At 43.8% G+C, this 22299-nt stretch overlaps 1 long non-coding RNA gene across 1 annotated transcript; it reads left to right on the top strand.

The window, feature by feature from the left end:
- The first annotated feature begins 11696 nt into the window (after nucleotides 1–11696).
- Nucleotides 11697–20628, top strand: LOC133422223 (uncharacterized). Its single transcript, XR_009770729.1, has 3 exons — nucleotides 11697–11778; nucleotides 19997–20096; nucleotides 20218–20628. It is a non-coding gene; the product is annotated as an uncharacterized LOC133422223 (long non-coding RNA).
- The last annotated feature ends 1671 nt before the right edge of the window (nucleotides 20629–22299 follow it).

Raw genomic sequence — 22299 nt, 5'->3', positions numbered from 1 at the left:
GGATGGGATGCAGAGATCCAGGAAGTGTTGAGGATGGGATGCAGAGATCCAGGAAGTGTTGAGGATGGGATGCAGAGATCCAGGAAGTGTTGAGGATGGGATGCAGAGATCCAGGAAGTGTTGAGGATGGGATGCAGAGATCCAGGAAGTGTTGAGGATGGGATGCAGAGATCCAGGAAGTGTTGAGGATGGGATGCAGAGATCCAGGAAGTGTTGAGGATGGGATGCAGAGATCCAGGAAGTGTTGAGGATGGGATGCAGAGATCCAGGAAGTGTTGAGGATGGGATGCAGAGATCCAGGAAGTGTTGAGGATGGGATGCAGAGATCCAGGAAGTGTTGAGGATGGGATGCAGAGATCAGGAAGTGTTGAGGATGGGATGCAGAGATCAGGAAGTGTTGATGATGGGATGCAGAGGTCAGGAAGTGTTGAGGATGAGATGGAGGGATCCAGGAAGTGTTGAGGATGGGATGCAGAGATCCAGGAAGTGTTGAGGATGGGATGCAGAGGTCAGGAATGGTTGAGGATGGGATGCAGAGATCCAGGAAGTGTTGAGGATGGGATGCAGAGGTCAGGAAGTGTTGAGGATGGGATGCAGAGGTCCAGGAAGTGTTGAGGATGGGATGCAGAGGTCCAGGAAGTGTTGAGGATGGGATGCAGAGATCCAGGAAGTGATGAGGATGGGATGCAGAGATCCAGGAAGTGTTGAGGATGGGATGCAGAGATCAGGAAGTGTTGAGGATGGGATGCAGAGGTCAGGAAGTGTTGAGGATGGGATGGACAGATCCAGGAAATGTTGAGGATGGGATGCAGAGATCAGGAAGTGTTGATGATGAGATCAGGAAGTGTTGAGGATGGGATGGAGAGATCCAGGAAGTGTTGAGGATGGGATGCAGAGGTCAGGAAGTGTTGAGGATGGGATGCAGAGATCCAGGAAATGTTGAGGATGGGATGCAGAGATCCAGGAAGTGTTGAGGATGGGATGCAGAGGTCCAGTAAGTGTTGAGGATGGGATGCAGAGATCAGGAAGTGTTGAGGATGGGATGCAGAGATCAGGAAGTGTTGAGGATGGGATGGAGAGATCAGGAAGTGTTGAGGATGGGATGCAGAGGTCAGGAAGTGTTGAGGATGGGATGCAGAGGTCAGGAAGTGTTGAGGATGGGATGCAGAGATCCAGGAAGTGTTGAGGATGGGATGCAGAGATCAGGAAGTGTTGAGGATGAGATGGAGAGATCAGGAAGTGTTGAGGATGGGATGCAGAGATCAGGAAGTGTTGAGGATGGGATGCAGAGGTCAGGAAGTGTTGAGGATGGGATGCAGAGATCAGGAAGTGTTGAGGATGAGATGCAGAGATCCAGGAAGTGTTGATGGGATGGGATGCAGAGTCCAGGAACTGTTGAGGATGAGATGCAGAGATCCAGGAAGTGTTGATGGGATGGAGAGATCAGGAAGTGTTGAGGATGGGATGCAGAGGTCCAGGAAGTGTTGAGGATGGGATGCAGAGATCCAGGAAGTGTTGAGGATGGGATGCAGAGATCCAGGAAGTGTTGAGGATGGGATGCAGAGGTCAGGAAGTGTTGAGGATGGGATGCAGAGATCAGGAAGTGTTGAGGATGGGATGCAGAGATCCAGGAAGTGTTGAGGATGGGATGCAGAGGTCAGGAAGTGTTGAGGATGGGATGCAGAGATCAGGAAGTGTTGAGGATGGGATGCAGAGATCAGGAAGTGTTGATGATGGGATGCAGAGGTCAGGAAGTGTTGAGGATGAGATGGAGGGATCCAGGAAGTGTTGAGGATGGGATGCAGAGATCCAGGAAGTGTTGAGGATGGGATGCAGAGGTCAGGAATGGTTGAGGATGGGATGCAGAGATCCAGGAAGTGTTGAGGATGGGATGCAGAGGTCAGGAAGTGTTGAGGATGGGATGCAGAGATCCAGGAAGTGTTGAGGATGGGATGCAGAGATCAGGAAGTGTTGAGGATGGGATGCAGAGATCCAGGAAGTGTTGAGGATGGGATGCAGAGATCCAGGAAGTGTTAAGGATGGGATGCAGAGATCAGGAAGTGTTGAGGATGGGATGCAGAGGTCCAGGAAGTGTTGAGGATGGGATGCAGAGATCCAGGAAGTATTGAGGATGGGATGCAGAGATCCAGGAAGTGATGAGGATGGGATGCAGAGATCCAGGAAGTGTTGAGGATGGGATGCAGAGATCAGGAAGTGTTGAGGATGGGATGGACAGATCCAGGAAATGTTGAGGATGGGATGCAGAGATCAGGAAGTGTTGATGATGAGATCAGGAAGTGTTGAGGATGGGATGGAGAGATCCAGGAAGTGTTGAGGATGGGATGCAGAGATCCAGGAAGTGTTGAGGATGGGATGCAGAGATCCAGGAAGTGTTGAGGATGGGATGCAGAGGTCCAGTAAGTGTTGAGGATGGGATGCAGAGATCAGGAAGTGTTGAGGATGGGATGCAGAGATCAGGAAGTGTTGAGGATGGGATGCAGAGATCAGGAAGTGTTGAGGATGGGATGCAGAGATCAGGAAGTGTTGAGGATGGGATGCAGAGATCAGGAAGTGTTGAGGATGGGATGCAGAGATCCAGGAAGTGTTGAGGATGGGATGCAGAGATCAGGAAGTGTTGAGGATGAGATGGAGAGATCAGGAAGTGTTGAGGATGGGATGCAGAGGTCAGGAAGTGTTGAGGATGGGATGCAGAGATCCAGGAAGTGTTGAGGATGGGATGCAGAGATCAGGAAGTGTTGAGGATGAGATGGAGAGATCAGGAAGTGTTGAGGATGGGATGGAGAGATCAGGTAGTGTTGAGGATGGGATGCAGAGATCCAGGAAGTGTTGAGGATGGGATGCAGAGATCAGGAAGTGTTGAGGATGAGATGGAGAGATCAGGAAGTGTTGAGGATGGGATGCAGAGGTCAGGAAGTGTTGAGGATGGGATGCAGAGGTCAGGAAGTGTTGAGGATGGGATGCAGAGATCAGGAAGTGTTGAGGATGAGATGCAGAGATCCAGGAAGTGTTGATGGGATGGAGAGATCAGGAAGTGTTGAGGATGGGATGCAGAGGTCCAGGAAGTGTTGAGGATGGGATGCAGAGATCCAGGAAGTGTTGAGGATGGGATGCAGAGATCCAGGAAGTGTTGAGGATGGGATGCAGAGATCCAGGAAGTGTTGAGGATGGGATGCAGAGATCAGGAAGTGTTGAGGATGGGATGGAGAGATCAGGAAGTGTTGAGGATGGGATGCAGAGATCCAGGAAGTGTTGAGGATGGGATGCAGAGGTCAGGAGGTGTTGAGGATGGGATGGAGAGATCCAGGAAGTGTTGAGGATGGGATGCAGAGATCAGGAAGTGTTGAGGATGGGATGCAGAGGTCAGGAAGTGTTGAGGATGGGATGCAGAGGTCAGGAAGTGTTTAGGATGGGATGGAGAGATCAGGAAGTGTTGAGGATGGGATGGAGAGATCCAGGAAGTGTTGAGGATGGGATGCAGAGATCAGGAAGTGTTGAGGATGGGATGCAGAGATCAGGAAGTGTTGAGGATGAGATGCAGAGGTCAGGAAGTGTTGAGGATGAGATGCAGAGATCAGGAAGTGTTGAGGATGGGATGCAGAGATCAGGAAGTGTTGAGGATGAGATGCAGAGATCCAGGAAGTGTTGAGGATGGGATGCAGAGATCCAGGAAGTGTTGAGGATGGAATGCAGAGATCCAGGAAGTGTTGAGGATGGGATGCAGAGATCCAGGAAGTGTTGAGGATGGGATGCAGAGATCCAGGAAGTGTTGAGGATGGGATGCAGAGATCAGGAAGTGTTGAGGATGGGATGCAGAGATCCAGGAAGTGATGAGGATGGGATGGAGAGGTCATGAAGTGTTGAGGATGGGATGCAGAGATCAGGAAGTGTTGAGGATGAGATGCAGAGGTCAGGAAGTGTTGAGGATGGGATGCAGAGATCCAGGAAGTGTTTAAAGCTGGATCATAGTTATCAGCTCATGAAGTTACCCACCCCCTTCAGAAAATTACATTTTAGATGCTGGTATATATCCTGGTTTAGACTCATGTACAGGATTTCTGTCAATGTTTCACTATATTGTCTTTGGTATCATTTTAAACGGGACATTTAAGCTTTCATTCAAGCTAAGATGTGAATCTTTCTGACCAACATAGAGGTCACTGCAGCTCTTTAAACTATAAACAACACACATTTTTACACAATTTCCGCTTCAATGATATACTATCTTTTATCCCTGTGTCATCTAGGAACAACAGAGACACAAAATACAAAAACTGGAATACTCACAGGACCATAAGGATTCGGGAAATGTATAATATACCCATAGAAGAGCATCATTAGGCTCCTATAAAAGCCACTAGGTTAATGGCACAAACTGGTCTTTATCATACAAATAAAGGATGATCCAGCTGCCACTCAGGAAGGTTTTATACCAAAATATAATCTATAGACATAGATCTTTTCAAAAATCATAAGCAGGTTTTGTCACTTTGAGTGGTGCTGATTATCTCCCACTAGGGGCTGATACATGGGCTTGTGTGTGTGCTAGGGGGCAGTTTATGGTATTATTTATGGTGTTAGATATATGTTGCATGTATGTGGGAGGGGGCTGTTTTTTAACTTGTATTATTTATAAACATTTATACCACAATCTGTGTGAATACTCGATTCTGATTGGCTAGCAGGCGTAGGTTATAACTTATAACCTAGAAAACAAGTTTGGTCAAATTGCCTGATAACTTTAATATCATTGCGCTGGATCAACTTCCAGGTGGTAACCACGGCAACGGAGATTCAGAGAAGAAGAACCGGCTACCGCAGGACGGAGACATGAGTGATTTTGTAATTTCTTTTAATTTATTTGGTGAATTTAGCTATTTTGAAGACTGGGATGCAGAAGAAGAGAGAAAAGAAAATAGCCGAGCGGAGCTGAGCGGACTAGAATATCTCCCGTTACCAAGGAAACGGAGTTATGGCTTGTTAAAAAACTTTGTAATTTACCAGGTTCCAACGGCTGCAGACGAGAGATTAAATCTCAGCTGTGGCTTGTTAGAAAACGAATGATTTCAACTGAAAACACATTAAAGCATGAAAACTGTTCTAATATTTATGTTTTTTGGTAAGTGACCGTGGTATAAGTGGGATAATGCCCGACGATGTGTCCATTAACATAAATATATGGACGACGCGGGGGCCTGAACCGTCTGTTGACGGCCGCGCATTGTCCATATATTTCTGATAATGTCCGCCTCGTCGGGCATGATCTTTTACGTAAAGCACTTTGTGGTAAATATTTATGTATGAAAAGTGCTTTAGAAAAAATATATATTCTTATTGTGATGCCCTGCCCCCATGTGGTCGGAAGTGGAGTTTCTACATACAGTGGCTTTAAAATGTTTTGACAAAATTAAGTAATTGTTCAAACTAAGTTCAAGGAGTTTCAGGGATGAACGGGGTGAGGTTTATGGTGAAAAAGACTTAAAAGTCATACGAAGCTTCTCTAAAAACTAAGCTGTGCAGTGCAGGAATGTTTCTGTTGGATCGAAGAAAAATGAATTAAAAGAGAAGCAGAACCAATCATGATCAGATCATGCTGTCAGGATCATTTAAGTTACTTAAGTTTAGTTAGTTAAGTTTAGTTAAGTTACTGATATTATTGATTGTGTAAATGGCAAAAGAAGAATTTTACCAGAGAAAAAGTTTTAATCCGGTGGTCCAGGTTTTACTCCATATAAGATGTTTCTGCCTTTTAAATGAGAGCGTGTTTTCAGCTGTTTGAACATCTCAGGATTATTGATCTTTTATCTTCACCTTGTTCAAACTGAAAACACCAGCAGTGGAGCACGAAGATAAAATAATGATAATAATTATAATTGTAAATGTCATATTTGTTCTTTACTTCCGAATCCACCTATTTGAAGCGCGTCCACGCGGCGGGAACGCGCCTCCTAAGGGGTTCCCGGCGCACGCGCCTTCCCGCGCAGATTCCGCCCCCGCGCGCGACCCCGCGGCGCAGATCAAAGGGAATTAAAATCCCGAGGCGGGTGGGCGGGGCTTGGGATCAAAGCCGCCGCCGGGTTCGCTCAGGAAATCGTTCCCGGTTCCGATGCGGCGCGTTCCCGTCGCCGCCTCTCGGTCGGGCCTCGTGGGCCGGGCCGGCCTCCGCGGGCCCGCGGGCCGGAAACGCCGTTTCCATGACAACGACATGCGTTTTGGTGCCTAAAACTTGCGGCTTAAATCAACAATATTTTTTACTATTTAATGTTATTTATTGAATTTAAACTTTATTGAATTTAAACTAGTTTATTTTAGATGGGACAATGCATATTAATGAACACTACATTCAGCAGTGTAAATACACCAGGTTTTAGCAGAAATGCTAGTTTCCACAGAAAACATAAAAACAATTCAGTCAAACAATGGAATAAACATAAAACATACATAGAAGCAAAATAGATTTAGCAGCATTTAAAAGCAGTATGAATTGTATCTTAAAGTGACTTGAGTCCAAAGTGACTTGAGCAAAAAATGTATATTACGATAAAGAAATACCAGCAATGGTATTATTATTATGGTACTGAGAGTATCCAAGTTGTGTGACATACAGTACAAAGTGTGTGTTGCATTGCACATTGCCCTAATAAGTTCAAATTAAAACATTATTATTAAATATTAATAAAAATAAAAATATTAATTATTTTGTAATAAAACATGTTCACTAGCTGAAGCCAAGCATGCGTCGCAGGTCACGCGAGTTTGTATGGATTTAGGGAGGATGAAGGGCTTTGACAATCAGATGTTTCCACGGATCATTTAGTCACTTGTTTACTTACCTTATTTATTTCCTTTGTTTGTAAATATGTACATATGTAACTATGTATATTCATGAGGTGTTGGTACACAATATATGCAGCAGTTTGTGAATATGTGTTAAGACAGGATATTGAAATCAACTGAGGATTGTTAATGACTGAGAGGGAGAAGGGGTAAGATTAAATAAACACATGCTTCATACTCCTTTTTGGACATGGTAACATTGTTTTATCTTTTTGTTGTTTTGACTATTTTGACTTGTGTGTTGTTTTTATGTTTTCTCATGTTTGGAATAAAGCTTACATTCATTCATTCATTCATTCATTCATTCATTCATTCATTCATTCATTCATTCATTCATTCAGGCACTATTATTGACAACAAATTTGGAAAAAATACAGACTCAATATATAAGAAAAGCCAGCAGCGCCTTTTTTGTCTTCGAAAACTCTAAATTCCAGGTGGATTCTTCCCTGATGTCTATGTTTTATCATTCTTTTGTCAAATCTGTCATCACTTTTTCTTTTATTTGCTGGTTTCAATCTTTGAAAGTCAAAAACAGAAACTTGCTTAAAAGGTTCTCAGTCTAAGCAGTAAAATCATTGGGTCGGCTCAACAAACTTTACAAGAACTTTATAACAAACAGCTGATCAAGAAACTCCATGTTCTCACATCCCTTAACAAACAGTTTCAGTTTCTACCATCAGTTACTGCTTATACTCCCTTTTGCAAACACAAACAGATACAAACACTCCTTTGTTCCTCCCTTATTGTTGTTTTAAATGCCGGAAGGAAAGGGTAGTGGGTGAAAAAGCCTTCCCTCTTAACTATAGCTTAGGTCTGACTCTGTACTATGATGTGTAACTTATTGTAATTTATTATGTATATTTTATGTATATTTACCATTGTGTGCTTCTCCTGTCGCGAAACTAATCGCCCCCTTGGGGACAAATAAAGTAATTGATTGATTGATTTGACTGCGTTTTTCGTCCCGGGCTCCGAGGCCTCGCGGCCCTCGCGGGCCCCGCCGCGGCAGCGCGCGCCGCGGCCGCCAGGGGCCGCTGCCGGCGGCCCCTGCGCGCCTGGTGTCGGCTGAGCGGCTCCGGCTCCGGGAGCCGAACCAAAACAGCTCAAGTGGACAGAACTTTACCGAAATATGCTGTTTCTGTTCGTGGAAAGTGTTTTTGCTGCAGGGAAAAAGAAGGAAAAGAAGGGAGCGCACTCAGTTGTGGAGGCTTTGACTTTCCTCTGCAGCTTTTCTTTTCTTTCCTCCACCGAGCTGCTTAAATCCCCCCGACTCTGCTCGGGAATCGATCATCTGCAAGAAAAACACCTTCAAACATAGATGGAAATGAGCAATGAGATACATTTCTCTCTAGAAAAAAATAAGGAGCAACTTCACATCATTTAAGATGTTAAATGATCTCCACTTTTCTTCTTTTATCCGACTTCTTATGGTTGGAAAAGTGCGTTATTTAAACAGGCTGGAGGGTTTGATTCCCCCGCCCGCCCCCTTCTCCATTTTGTAGCAGCAGCAGAATCTGCACCGGCCGAGCGTGAGGAGGGAATGAATGGACGTTCTGGTTCCGGACGGGTCGGTGTGGGTGAGTTCCCGGACGTTTAAAGTCCCTCTTTCTCTAGAATAAAGTAAAGAGTGTAATGTGTGTGCTCCTGCCCCCGCGGCCTGATGAAACCTGCAGATCCTGCAGCACGAGGACAATGACTTTAAACCAGAGAGAAAAACCCGAGCTTTACGCGCTGATTTTCACAATTACAGCCGTTTATAATGCATAATTAAGTCCTATCGGACAGGGAATAATAATAAGAATAGATAGGGAGGTTTAAAGTGAAATAAAAAACTAAACAAACACGGGATAAATTGTTGAAAACAAAGCAGATGTGGTTCAGATCTCATGGAAACGTCAACATTAAAAAAAAACCTAATTGAACGTGTTTTTCTGTAATATATCACTTTAATTGGTCTGAATTCGAACAGCATAAAACAAAAAACGCACTAACTATATTTATATTTGATATATTTATGTTTGTAATTCAGACAACAGCTGTGGTATTTTTGGTACTTTAATACCACAAAATGTGTATTTCTTTACTTATTTTTTTTACAGATATTCATCAATAATAATCTTTTTGCAGCTACAAAGTTTGTTTTTATTTATTTACTCTTTTTAACACAGGGAGCAAAGTTGCACTGATGGTGTGAATGTAAATGAAAATAAAGATTTTATTTGAGACATTTAATTTGAGTAATTAGAGAATTAAGGCCGAGGTAAGAAGCCTTTACCTCTAACTTTAATTCAATTTTCAATTCAATTTTATTTATATAGCGTCTAATACAACAGAGTTGTCTCTAGACGCTTTACAGAGACCCATACCCAGAACATGAACAGAACTTTAACCTGGTTAGAATAATCCCAGGTCTGGTTTGGGCTGAAATGATTTGAAGTGTTCTGAAAAATAACATGAGCTGTGTTTTCTAAAGACAATCAGGTTTCAGTTGGGAAGTTGGGTTTTTCCTCTGAATGTTCAGCGACAAAGAAATGATGATGATAATAATAATAATAATAATAATAATAATAATAATAATAATAATAATAAGATTCAGGTGTTGGATATTTGGAGAATAAACATTCTGCTTGTAGTTTTATGTTGAATCTTTCTGTTTCCAAACTTCTCCAAACGGATCTTGACAGCAGTTTTGTGTAAACTGATGTTTTTGTTTGGACTCCAGTTTTGCTCTTAATTAAAACCTGAAGAGGGTTTTCTCCAGAACCGCCGCAGCACAGGCCTCTGAAGACACAGACCATGAAAACCTCTGCAACAATTAACCCCCCCTTTGAGATTATTAAAGCCTTTGGAATTTAAATTAAATAAAACACATTTGTGCTGAAAATGTGAGATTTTTGTTGTTTTTGTTTTAAAAGACAGGAATCAGGGAAAGGATGAAGACGTGGACGGGAGGGCCGCTGAAGCTCCATCCTGGGCCCCGATCCTGGGCCCCGATCCTGGGCCCTGATCCTGGGCCTTGATCCTGGAACCTGGGCCCGGATGATCCTGGGCCCTGATCCTGATCCTGGGCCCCGATCCTGGGCCCCGATCCTGGGCCCGGGCCCTGATCCTGGGCCCTGATCCTGATCCTGGGCCCTGATCCTGGGCCCTGATCCTGATCCTGGGCCCTGATCCTGGGCCCCGATCCTGGGCCCCGATCCTGGGCCCGGGCCCTGATCCTGGGCCCTGATCCTGATCCTGGGCCCTGATCCTGGGCCCTGATCCTGATCCTGGGCCCTGATCCTGATCCTGGGCCCTGATCCTGGGCCCTGATCCTGGGCCCTGATCCTGGGCCCTGATCCTGGGCCCTGATCCTGATCCTGGGACCTGATCCTGGAACCTGGGCCCGGATGATCCTGGGCCCTGATCCTGATCCTGGAACCCTGGGCCTGGAACCCTGGGCCGCTGCATGAAGACGGTTCCACGGGGCCCCAGCTCATCCAGGTAGGATATCCAGGGCCTGAAACTGGACTCAGTTTTATTTAGTTTGAATTGTTTAACTGTTTGTTTGAACCAGAATACCAGGATTATTTAAAGGGGACCTATTATGGCATCTAACACCTATTTTAAACAGGCCTTGAATGTCTAAAAAACAAGCTTTTGATTGTTTTTGCTAAATAAATTAGAAATTCAGCCTCTGAGCCATGTCTTTATCATCCCCATTTCTAACCTCCTTCTCTATGTGGGATTATGACGCGATACATCGCTACGGAAAAATGGCAGAAGCTCCGGCCGGCGGAGTTAGTTGTGGGCGTGGTTTCAGGCATCGCTCCTGTCTTTACGTAACGACGGGAGCAGAATCTTATTGGCTCGTAGATCCACATGACACTGGACGGCTCATCCGGGCGGCTGTACAGACACTGCAGAATCTGGTTGCTTTCCTCCTTCTCTGAGTTGGCAGGCTGAGGGGAGACCACTTTATATATGTTAAAGCAAGAAAAAAACACTTTATATATGTTAAAGCAAGAAAAAACCTGTTTTTCATAATAGGTCCCTTTTAAAAAAAGAACTGGTCTTTGATGTTGGAGGTGAAGGATGTTCATGGCATCACTTCCTGCTGCGTGGACCTGCAGCAGCGCCTCCTCCGGCCCCGGACCCGGACCCCCAGGCCCGGACCAGGACCCGGGCGGGACTTTGATGGCTGTTTCTGAATCCAAGTGGAAGGTCTGAGTCTGGTCTGAGTCCCGTCAATCACAGGTCCATCTTTCAGGTTCTGCAGCCTGAAAATGTGACTTTATGATTCAGAATTATATAGGAGGTGAAGTTTGCTGGAGCAGAGATGCGTGTGCTTGTAATCAAGCTGAATGATCTTCTTACTTGACGTTTATCTGTACCTGGAAGTCTTGAACAACAGCGCCTTTTACATCACATACGGAGGTTAAAAGTCCCATTTTCCGTGCGGTCGTTTTTCTTGTTAAAGTCTCTTTTCAGACGGGTTAAAAAGGTTTCTCTGCAGTCTTTCTGACACGTCAGCTACCACTCTGGTCCTCAGACGTCCCGTCAGGTCTGATTTCTGTTCACAAAACCACAAACCACAGCAAAAATACCACCCGGCTCACTTCAAATGCACCACAAATGAACTTTGAATGTCAGCGTTCGGATGAAAGTCCAGGGACGTTCCCGTCTAGATCTTTAGTGTCAAACCAGGAAAAGTCTGAAGGTTTGGAGTCATTTGTTTGCATCTTTTGTACCAGATGAAAATATAATGTGACGATTTTGTTGTGATGAAGTTTGCTGGGATTTTTAAAAAAAACAATTAATTTATTTGGTTATCATTTCAGTCTTATGAAGCTGCTTGCGGGCTCGTCTCCAGGCTGGTTTCCAGTTTTCCCAGAACAAGGAAGACGTCTGCATCTGGAGATGAAACGACATCTGTGATCTGTAAGTTATCGTACACACACACACACACACACACACACGTACACACACACACGTACACACACCTGTACACATGTATTTGTCTGAAAGAGTTTATTTGACAGAGATCCAGCGCAGCCGTCGGTCCGTTCCGTCCAGCGTTCGTTTCAGTTAAAGTTAAAGTTCTGTCTGTTTTTAGTTGAAACGATTGAGTTTTTAGTTTTTCGTTGTTTTTGATTTTTTTCCTTGGAGAATCCTGGAAAACACCTGTGATGTTTTTCTCTGTTGGGAATGAGTCTGAGCTTTCTGGAGAGAGAACTAGTCTGGTTTCTGGAGGCGTTTGACTTCACACATGAAACCACAATCTTGTTCTTTCCTTTTCGTTCGTTACGTCATGAGAGGATTTAAGATCAGACACGTGTTTCACCTCCAACTTTTGTTCTTTTATTCATCTTCATGCTCACCTTTCCCAACGAGGACTGAAAGTCCAGAATGAATCTCATGAAAAGATTTTAGTATTTTCAGCTTCTTTTCATCCTTGAATTTAAAGCAGTCTGGAAAAGTATTTTCTTTAACCTTTATAGTGTGAAAACAATTAAATTAAAGCCTAAATATTAGTTTAAAGAAGTCAAAGTCTTTACGGAGTAAAAGCTTTTATCAGATTCTCGTTTTCAGTTACTTATTTTGTATTTTGGAGCGTAAAAGTAAACTTTGAATGAGTTTATTAATCTGTGAAATGGAATGTGACTGACGTGGAGCCGCAGCAAACCCATCTTGTTTCTGTGTACAGACGACGACGGATGTTTGACAGTTTGACACGCCTACAACGTAAAGGTGTTAAAGAGCCCGTCGGCAGGAAATACTGCACACTTTGTCTCAAACAACAACAAATCACCATCAAATTAAAAGCGTCAAAATATCAAAAAAAGCAAAACAATTTAACAATCTCATATAGAAATAAAGAACAACAGCAAAATAATGTGTTTGAGAGGGAACAGGAGGAAGCAGAACGCTTATTTAGTCCTGTCCCTTCCTCACAACATCATATATGCCATAGAAAATATAAAAATTAAAATAAGAAAAGAAAGAAAAGACAAAATAATAACAAAAAATAAATAAATACAACACAAACAATTAATAAACAAAGATCAAGGCATAATTAAACTAGCCGCCTACAATATCCTAAACTCAGAAATGTATTTTCCCAGTCACTTCTTTGATGATCCATGATAATAAATCTGACCTGTGATGGAAAATAATAAAACGGCAGAAGTGTTTTCCAGGATTCTCCAGGACAACCAGTTAAAGTACGGCTGCAGAGATGAATCTGAATCCTTTAAACCAAAGATGAGCAGAAAGCTGTCGTGCATGTGGGTTTCTTAGTGAGAGCTCTCTGAAGTTGGACAACAGAATAATCCAGAGGTGAATTCAAGCTGTTCCATCTCCCTCCAGAACACGTAGAAAAGTGATGTGGGCCGTTTTCCCCTCACGTGTAGACGGCCAACGGTTGGCTGGTTTGGACCCGTCTTCTCTGTGAGGTGACGTCTGTACGCTGCAGAAACTCAATAGTAATGGGTTCAGACCGCAGGTTTCCTTTAACGGGTACCAGATGGAGCAGCGCCGGGTCTGGCATCCCTGCCCCGGCTCCCCATCCCACTCTGAATCCATTTTTACATTTTATTGTTGACTTTTAAAGTTTTAAATGGAATGTTGCGGTCTTATCTGTCAGAAGTCCTGCACATCCACACACCAGTAATGGCACTTTTCCACTAGTACCTACTCAGCCCGACTCGGCTCGGTTTGGTTCTTTTCCACCAGGGGTCTAACGTGCAGAGTAGATACTTTTCTGTATCTATTCTGCTGAGGTTCTAACAGCTGAGTCGGCTGTATCTGACATCATCACACTACAGACCACCGATTGGTCGGGGGGTTGGAGTCAGACGTCTGAGTCAGGATGTGACATCAGAGAAAGAGACTCTGACGGATTCTTGTTCATTTTATTCGACCAGTACAAGTCTGTTTGGTGATCCAACTCTGAGGTGCAGATGTTCATAAACCTGGGGCTGAGGAGAGAATTAAAAAGATCTAGACGGAGATAAGGAACGACCAGATCTACCAGGAGCTCTGTCTCTTCATAGCTGCTCACGGCTCCAGCTGACTTTTCAGCAGCGCCAAGACAAATTAAAAAAAATTAAAAGCGTCGCAGCTTGAAGCTTCTCTCTCTCTCATTTTTTAACTTGATATGGAACACAAGCCACAGACCCAGCAGCACATCTATCATCTCCTCCAGGTTCTACATCTTTAGTGTTGTTGTCTTCTTCATTTAGATCACACAATCAAATACGTCACAGCAGCTTCTCCAACCTCCTACTGCTGAATTGTAGTGGAAAAGAAACCAGGCCGAGTTGAGTGGAACTGAGATGAGTAGAGCCCAGTAGGTACTAGTAGGTACTAGTAGGTACTAGTAGGTACTAGTAGGTACTAGTAGGTACTAGTAGGTACTAGTAGTTACTAGTGGAAAAGTGCCATTTGATTGACACACGGAGGGCGTGTTTCCATTGGCTTCAGGAGCAACGTGGCTCCTCCCCGTACAAAGAAGTCCACTTCTAAAAGTTTAACAATAACCTTCTACTGCATTGGGAGGTGTGTGGAACAGGGTTATAATAGTTTTGAATTTTTCCTTTTTAGTTTAGTTTTATTTCGTTTTGACTTTTTCTCCTTCAATTCAGTTAGTTTTAATTCGTTTTTAGTGTGGGTTTGCTAGTTTTTATTAGTCTTTATATTTTCAAAAATACTTAGTTTTAGTTTAGTTTTTATTAGTTTTAGTTTTGACGTCATGGACCGTGAGGCGTTCAGGTGCCGTAGCTGCCAGTTGGAGATAAACAGCCAGAGCGGAATATATTGATCAAACCAAGAGGCTTGTATTGACAGGGACGAGAACGGAGGAAGTTATATCTATAATTTAAGTTAGTTTTAGTTAGTTTTCTAAACACGCAATATAGTTTCAGTTAGTTATCGTTTTTGTCTTTTAATTTTCGTTTTTATTTAGTTCAGTTAACGGAATTGTTTTTTCAATTTTAGTTTTCGTTATTTCGTTAGTTTTCGTGAACGATAATAACTCTGGTGTGGAGGAGATGGAGCTTCTGTTCGGCAGCCCTGAAGATACCGTACCTGTTCATGTTGGCTCTGCTCAGACTGCAGTTTGGTAAAAACATAATTCTCTGTCAAATCTGAGTGGAGGACGAGACACAGATATTGGACAAATACTTTTTATGATATTTTCCTGCGTTTAAATAACCAGTTTAGTTATATGTGAATTATTTCTCTAAGAAAACCCTTTTTATGCTTCACTTCAAAACTAATCTCATATTTAACAAAACATTTGTGAAGATTACATCTTCAGTTCGATCAGAAATATTTCATCTATGGAAACATGACAAAACATTTTTTTCTTTTGTTTTAAATCAAGAACATACTTAGTTTTTTTGTCTTTATGGTCATTTATTGTCGTAAATAACTTGTAGAATTTAAAAGGGACAATGCACATGACTCAGGATTTCAAGATTTTAATTTAAAATGTAAATGTGAGACTTAAGACGGAGGATATATATAATATGTAATCAAGGAAATCAGACGATGCTTGTGGAGGACAGTTTTTAGAATAGTGTTTAGTCTGAGGACTTCGTCAAAGATCAGGCAGGTGAGTTATTGATTACACGTTTGATCAGTTTGAACCAGTCTCAAGTTTCTGTTAACTGGTGTTGAATGTGGTCAAAATCTCTTAAAACTAACACAAACATAAACCATTTGATACATATAGAAAATAATTAAAATTGCAGCGGATGTTTCAAACATCTGACGCCTCATTTTCTCGTGTAAACTTTAAAGACCTTAAATAGTCCGTTCAGTCCGATGGGAAACTTCCTCGTTGCTTCCTGCTCATTCTTTTTAATTAATTTAATTAATTTTTTTCTTTTTATTTGCCTGGCATGCATATTAAAGTTTATATTAAAGAGATGAGTGCTAGCATGTCTTACTCACTTTAGCTAGTCTCGCTTCAGACCCAGATCTGGTAGAAACGTCTGAAATGAAGATGTTTAGAAAGATTTGAGCAGAATTAATTTAAGATATCAGTTAGCATCAGACTGAAGCAGAAGATCATTCTTTCGGAATGTGTGTGACGTTGTAGATCAGCAGAACAAACCAGTCTGGAGGCAAAACGGCTGCGGTTAGCCGACTCCCGCTAAACAAAAACTCCCTGTTCTTGGCTGAGCTTCGTCCTCAGATCCTTCCGGACCAACCGTGGTCTGTTTGTAAAACTAAACACACGCAACTAAACATATCTGCTTCAAAATGCGAAGGATTGTGCTCCGTTAAATCTTTATTCACCAGCCTGAAGTCAAGTCAGGACGATGCTAAATGCTACGTAGCAACAATGATGGCAGCAAGCATCGAATGTGCTGCTGTTAGGGTTGCCACCCGTCCCGTAAAATACGGAATTGTCCTTTTATTTGAGAAAAAAATGTTGCGTCCCGTATTGAACTAATACGGGACACGATTTGTACCGTATTTTCATTAACTTTTACACCATATTCTAGTTGAATTATTGAAATAAGTTAACTTTACACCATATTCTAGTTGAATTATTGAAATAAGTTAACTTTACACCATATTCTAGTTGAATTGTTGAAATTAACTTTTACACCATATTCTTCACCTGTAGCTATATTCTACATCTGGGCTGATGTGGACATACATAGCATAGGAGGATATTTCAGTTGCTAGTATATGGTTGGCTGTCTGTACAGTCATGCAAGTTCAATGCTATTAAAGCATTTTAAACTTTAAATCAAAGCATTTTGTTTTTTCATATAAAATAAACACATTTTTATGCAGTTTAGAAGTTTTGGGGCTTTTTTTTTTTGGCTCCTGCGCTGCTGAAATCAGGGCGTCCCTTATTTCTATTTCTGAAAGGTGGCAACCCTAGGTGCTGTCAATCAATAAATTGGTGGTTTTATATGATTTTTACCTGATAAGTTGGACAAACATCCACCCCCGTACCGTTGTTATGGATGTAAACTATGAAGACCAAAACAGTGTTTTGAACCAGGCTGTAAATGTGTTTATTTCTGCTGTCAAGTTGGACATTTCCCTTGGAGGTCAGTGGAGCCGGGGGCTGAGGAGAGAATTAAAAAGGATCTAGAGGCGATAAGGAACGACCAGATCTACCAGGAGCTCTGTCTCTTCATAGCTGCTCACGGCTCCAGCTGACTTTGCAGCAGCGCCGAGACAAACTTAAAAATAAAAAGCGTAGCTGCTTGAAAATTCTCTCTCTCTCATTTTTAACTTGGTATCAAACACAAGCCCCCAGATCCAGCAGCACATCTATCATCTCCTCCAGGTTCTACATCTTTAGTGTTGTTGTCTTCTTCGTTTAGATCACACAATCAAATACGTCACAGCAGCTTCTCTCCAACCTCCTCCTACGCCGAGTAGATGCTAGTGGAAAAGTACCATTTGACTGACACACGGAGGGCGTGTTTCCATTGGCTTCAGGAGCAACGTGGCTCCTCCCACGTACGAAGAAGTCCACTTCTAAAAGTTTAACAATAACCTTCTACTGCATTTGGCTCTCAGGACTTGTAAGAAGACGTGTTTTAATTTAATGAACTCAGTGTTGAGTCCTGATGAATGTGGCCGTGGTGCACCCGGGTTCCACTCTCAAACACGGAGATGGTTAAGGGAGTAACCGCAGGTGCAGACGCGCTCCTGTCATCACGCCGTCGGAGATTCGCCCAACAGGTCACACCACTGTAGACGAGCAGCCGACGGCGGTGAAGGTGAAGACAGCTGCATGTGAACGGAGGTGACATGGTAGCGCTGCGGAGGCGGGGGGGACGGTCCTCCCGTCAGTAGTCCAGCTGCTGCTGCTGCGGCGGTGGAAACCACCAGAACATGTGGCAGCAGCAGCGTGTGGTGTTGTCTTAACATCCCACACCACGGGGAAGAATCTGCATTTACAAGCTAATAAACGGAACAATCACGCACCGATCTAAACAGGATTCATTCATTTATTCAGGGTCAGCTTTTAGCTGATTAACAAAACAAACCAACCCAGACGTGGAGCAGGTTTCTCTCCACATCAGTCACTAAAAACAGTTGAAGCAAATGTCCAGGGGCCTCATTTTTCGAACATGTGTGGATTTCAATGTAAGTCCGTGCATGGAATTTTTTCATAAGCAAAAAAAAATTCAGATGTTCAAAACTGTGGGTACGCCCAAATCCACGCAGGTTCCTTTGAACATCACAATCAGCGTGGATTTGAGCGCACATGCGGAAGCACAACACTCCGCCCTGTCTCCTCCCTCAAACAAACGCTCATCTTAACAAGGAACTTGCAAAAACAGGTAAAACAAATTAAAAAAAGATCGGATGTGAGCTGGAGACAGTCCTGTCAGAAGTTGAGGCCTGGGAAAAAGAATTTATTTGGGGGCATTTCTTCCGATTTAAGCTGCATTGCATTATGGGTATTGTTGTTCTTTGCTTTGCGTTCCATGAAGAGTTGTGGTTTTATTATGATCGTACGGGTTTGTGAATGTCTATGGGCAGCGTTAGTGCATCATTACACTCTGCTTTTCTGGTTTATATTTTAAGAACCGACACCAGAACTTAAATTGGTGGATGAAAAACGGCTCCTCGTTCAACTTTACTGTCACGTGTATTATATACTGACGGATTAAGACCAATGTACACGTTTATTGAGTTTTACACATTGTGGATGTCCACGATCACCTCTACAATGTGAACAACATGAACTTATATTTAAAACATGAAGCATCACGATCTGATTCCTCTGCTGCAGAAAGGCAACTTGTGCCGACGGGATTATCGAGGTGCAAACAGGAGAAATAAAGAACAAAGTTGCTGTAACTCGGAGTGTTGCATCCGCAGGAGGAGAAATCGGTCTCGGTCCCGGTCCATCTCCGGAGAAACTCTTTCTGGACCTGCAGCAGCTGCAGCCGACTCCATATCAGACTCTGAAAGTCGCCTAAACATTCAATAACAACTTTATTCATTCATTTCTGAGTCACATTAGTTCGTACAAACCAACCTTTCCGTGACATCTTAGTTTTATTTTAAAACACCTTTACAGAACCGTTTTTTTGCTGCAAAATGTATTTTTTAGGGTCTGTCCTCCGTGAGTCTGGAGGACGCTGACCGAGTCCTCCGGGTGTCTGGAGCGTCTCAAAGTGGAAGTGCAGCCTGGAAGCAGGTTGGTCTGTTGGCAGGAATCCGAGGTTCAGGAGGAACTCAGTCCGTCATGTCCCAGTATCACCCGTCTCATTGAATAATTTATCAGAACAAGTTAATAAGTTAATCGAGGGTGGTGATCAAAGCTCTACTCTGAAGGAATACGTCTAGAAATTAAAGTACAATAACAAAATACTTGGTCTACACACACTTAAAAACAATGGAAAGTTCATGCAGCCAGAACTTTAGTGTTTTTATTTCCTGCAAATATTCGAGACCACAGGGAAAGTTTATGAAGCCAGAAATTCAGATTTGTTCTCACATTTGTGTACATAAAGAAAATGTATGAAGGCAGAATGTCGACTGTTCTTTGGTTCTGTTCCCACTTTTTAAAATCCGGTTCCTGGTGTTTAAAAATGTGTTGTCTTTTTTTCCTCATAAATTTGCACTTTAATAAAGTCAAAAATGCATTATGACGGATTAACGTGTTTCCACAGCTTTCACTGATGGTTTTTTTTTTTCTTCATATTTATAAAACCATCAAGTTTACCCCCAAAATTAGCAAAATATGAGTCTTTAAAAGCCAGAACTTTGAGGAGTTTTCTTACAAACGTTTAAGTCTATAAAGTCAGAATCTGTTTCAATTTGCAGTTATGAGAGGTGATGAAGTAAACAACAGTTTTCTTCAGCTCCTCTTGTCAAAAACCAATAACTGGACCTTCCGGCCCGGTGGTGTGTCATGTGTTGGAGTTTTCTTACCAGTTCACTAAATATCTTAATTTTCCTAGAAGTTCATATTTATTTGATTTGAATCCACTGGCAGAAAGTATTTCTTGTTTTCTGAAGTTGGAGATCCTGGAACAGATGGTCTGAAACAGGGTTTTTGCTAATCGTTGAGTTTATTCCCAAATGTTCTCCATGAAGTAAGTAATTGTGGGGATTTCAGAGAAGTGTGCACGTTTCTGAATCAGTGTTTCCTTCGTTTCTCCAGGTCACGCTTGTTTCTGAACGCAGGAGATCCGGTTCATCCGCCGGCGGAGCCGATCTTTTCTCCACCGAGCAGAACGGACAGTCCTGGATAAAACCTGCAAGTACGCAAAAGAACCGTGAGGACTGAAGGCTGCTACGCCGCAGCGCTGGGTAGGGGGAGGAAACGTTGTTTCATGTCCTGCCTTTGTGGATCTCCTCACGTATTCCTCCTCTTTCCTACAGGACTTCGCCCTCTGGACCCGCGGCACGACAAACACCAAAAACTGTCTTTTCCAAAAGCAGCTGGGATGTTTCAGTCAGGAGCTCCAGATGAAGGAGACCGAGTGACTGCATGACCCGGGTCGGCCCGCTCGTCCCTCTGCAGAACTGGGCTGCCAGTTCTTTACTCGTAAACCTTTAAAGGGGACCTATTATGAAAAACAGATTTTTTCTTGCTTTAACATATATAAAGTGGTCTCCCCTCAGCCTGCCAACTCAGAGAAGGAGGAAAGAAACCAAATTCTGCAGTGTCTGTACAGCCGCCCGGATGATCGTCCAGTGTGATGTGGATCTACGAGCCAATAAGATTCTGCGCATTTTCGTTACGTAACCAAAATGCAAACCACAACTATAAAACCGTGTAACTGCATGTGAGCGTCCGACTATCGTAGCACTGCGTGACATCAGACGCTCTCTGTCCATCTCCCTCCAGCAGCTGCCACTTTATTGAGGTTTTTGTAGTGAAATGAAGAGGAATCATAGAGATAACTTCTCATTTCAACTAACTGGATCAGCCGTTCCTCATCCGTGACTGTTTCCTACAGCGCTTTCAACCGGCTTTCAACACGAGCGACAGGAAGAAAATAGAAGCAGGGTGTCCGACAAATGTTCAGCTCAAAACGGCGCTGCGCCGCTGCGGCCAGTTAGGACAGTCCAATAGAAAATAAAGCAATGGAATTGATTTTGTTGCTGACGCTTGCTCGCATCGCATGCAGTTAGGACACGGTGTAAATAACTCCGCCGGCCGAAGCTTCCACCATTTTTTTGTAGCGGTGTATCACGTCATTCAGGCAGCCAATCAGCACAGAGCCTCATTATCATAGCCCCGCCCACTCAGAATCCTGCATAGATAATGAGGTTAGAGAATGGGAAGATAAAGACATGGTTCAGAGGCTGAATTTCTAATTTATTTAGCAAAAACAAGCAAAAGCTTGTTTTTAAGACATTCAAGGCCTGTTTAAAATAGGGATTAGATGCCATAATAGGTCCCCTTTAAAATACGTGAACACGTGTTTCTCCTGAAAAACAAGTGCATTCAAACTAAAGCCTCTGAACTTTCAGTGTTTTCTCTGATCGCGCCGCCGCCGGGCGGGCGGGACGACCCGGTCCGGGCGGCTCCAGGGGGATCCCTGCGGTGGGGATCATCTGGATGCCGCGTGACCTCAGACTTTTACAGGACGTGAACTGGAGACGGAGAAGAAATGGGTTGTTTCTCGCCTTCATTGGGTTTTGATGGGTTATTAATTAAAATCAGCCAAAACATGCCGGGGGAGGAGGGGGGTCAGGTTCTGGTTTAACCCGAAGGAGCCTCTTGTGGTGGTTAACGGGCCTCCCACTAGTTCTGGTGAGATAGTACATGTTAACGCTGGTCCTGGTTCTGCCAGACCGGTCTGGGAGACGAGACGATTGTGTGAGAAATAAAGTCCTGCAAGCCCATGTGTGTGTGTTTTCATGTGTGTGTGGACCCACATCATCTGTAAAGGTCACATGTAATATATGGTGCAGCTGGTTCTGGTTCTGAGACCTGAGGTGACCTGAATGAAACCAGTCCAGGGAGCAGGACATCATGGATCAGGTTCAGGTGGGTGGAAGACTGGACCAGTAGCTGGACCGGTCTGGCCGAACCTTCAACTCTGTAACAACGTTTCACCCGACAGGGAGGACGTGTAACGAGACTTTGATCAGATAATTAGAGAAACATTAATTGGGGACGTCAGCAGCCGCGGGTCCGGGTGTTTCTGGGACCAGCGAGGCCCAGCGCGCACGGACGCTTATCGGGCCGAGCCCGCCCGGCCGCGGCGTGGGCGCGCAGGTTCGGATCCATTTTGTTGCAGGAGCCATTTTCTCGCCACGCGGGAGCAGAGACTCCGCCACGTGGGCGCGGGGCGCGCGTGAGCCCACGCTCGCGCAGGGCGCGTGGAGGCCGAGGACGGGAGGACGGGTCCACGACCAGCCGAACCCACGCCACGGAACCGGGGAACCCCCGCGCGTGCACACGGCGGGGCCTCCGGGGTTCTGCCAATTTCTGCTGCTTTGCCAAAAAAT

The sequence above is a fragment of the Cololabis saira genome, chromosome 21, assembly GCF_033807715.1.
Source record: "Cololabis saira isolate AMF1-May2022 chromosome 21, fColSai1.1, whole genome shotgun sequence".
Lineage (NCBI taxonomy): Eukaryota > Metazoa > Chordata > Actinopteri > Beloniformes > Belonidae > Cololabis > Cololabis saira.
Note: the sequence above shows the minus strand (reverse complement) of the source record. Positions and strands in the feature narration are given on the sequence as shown.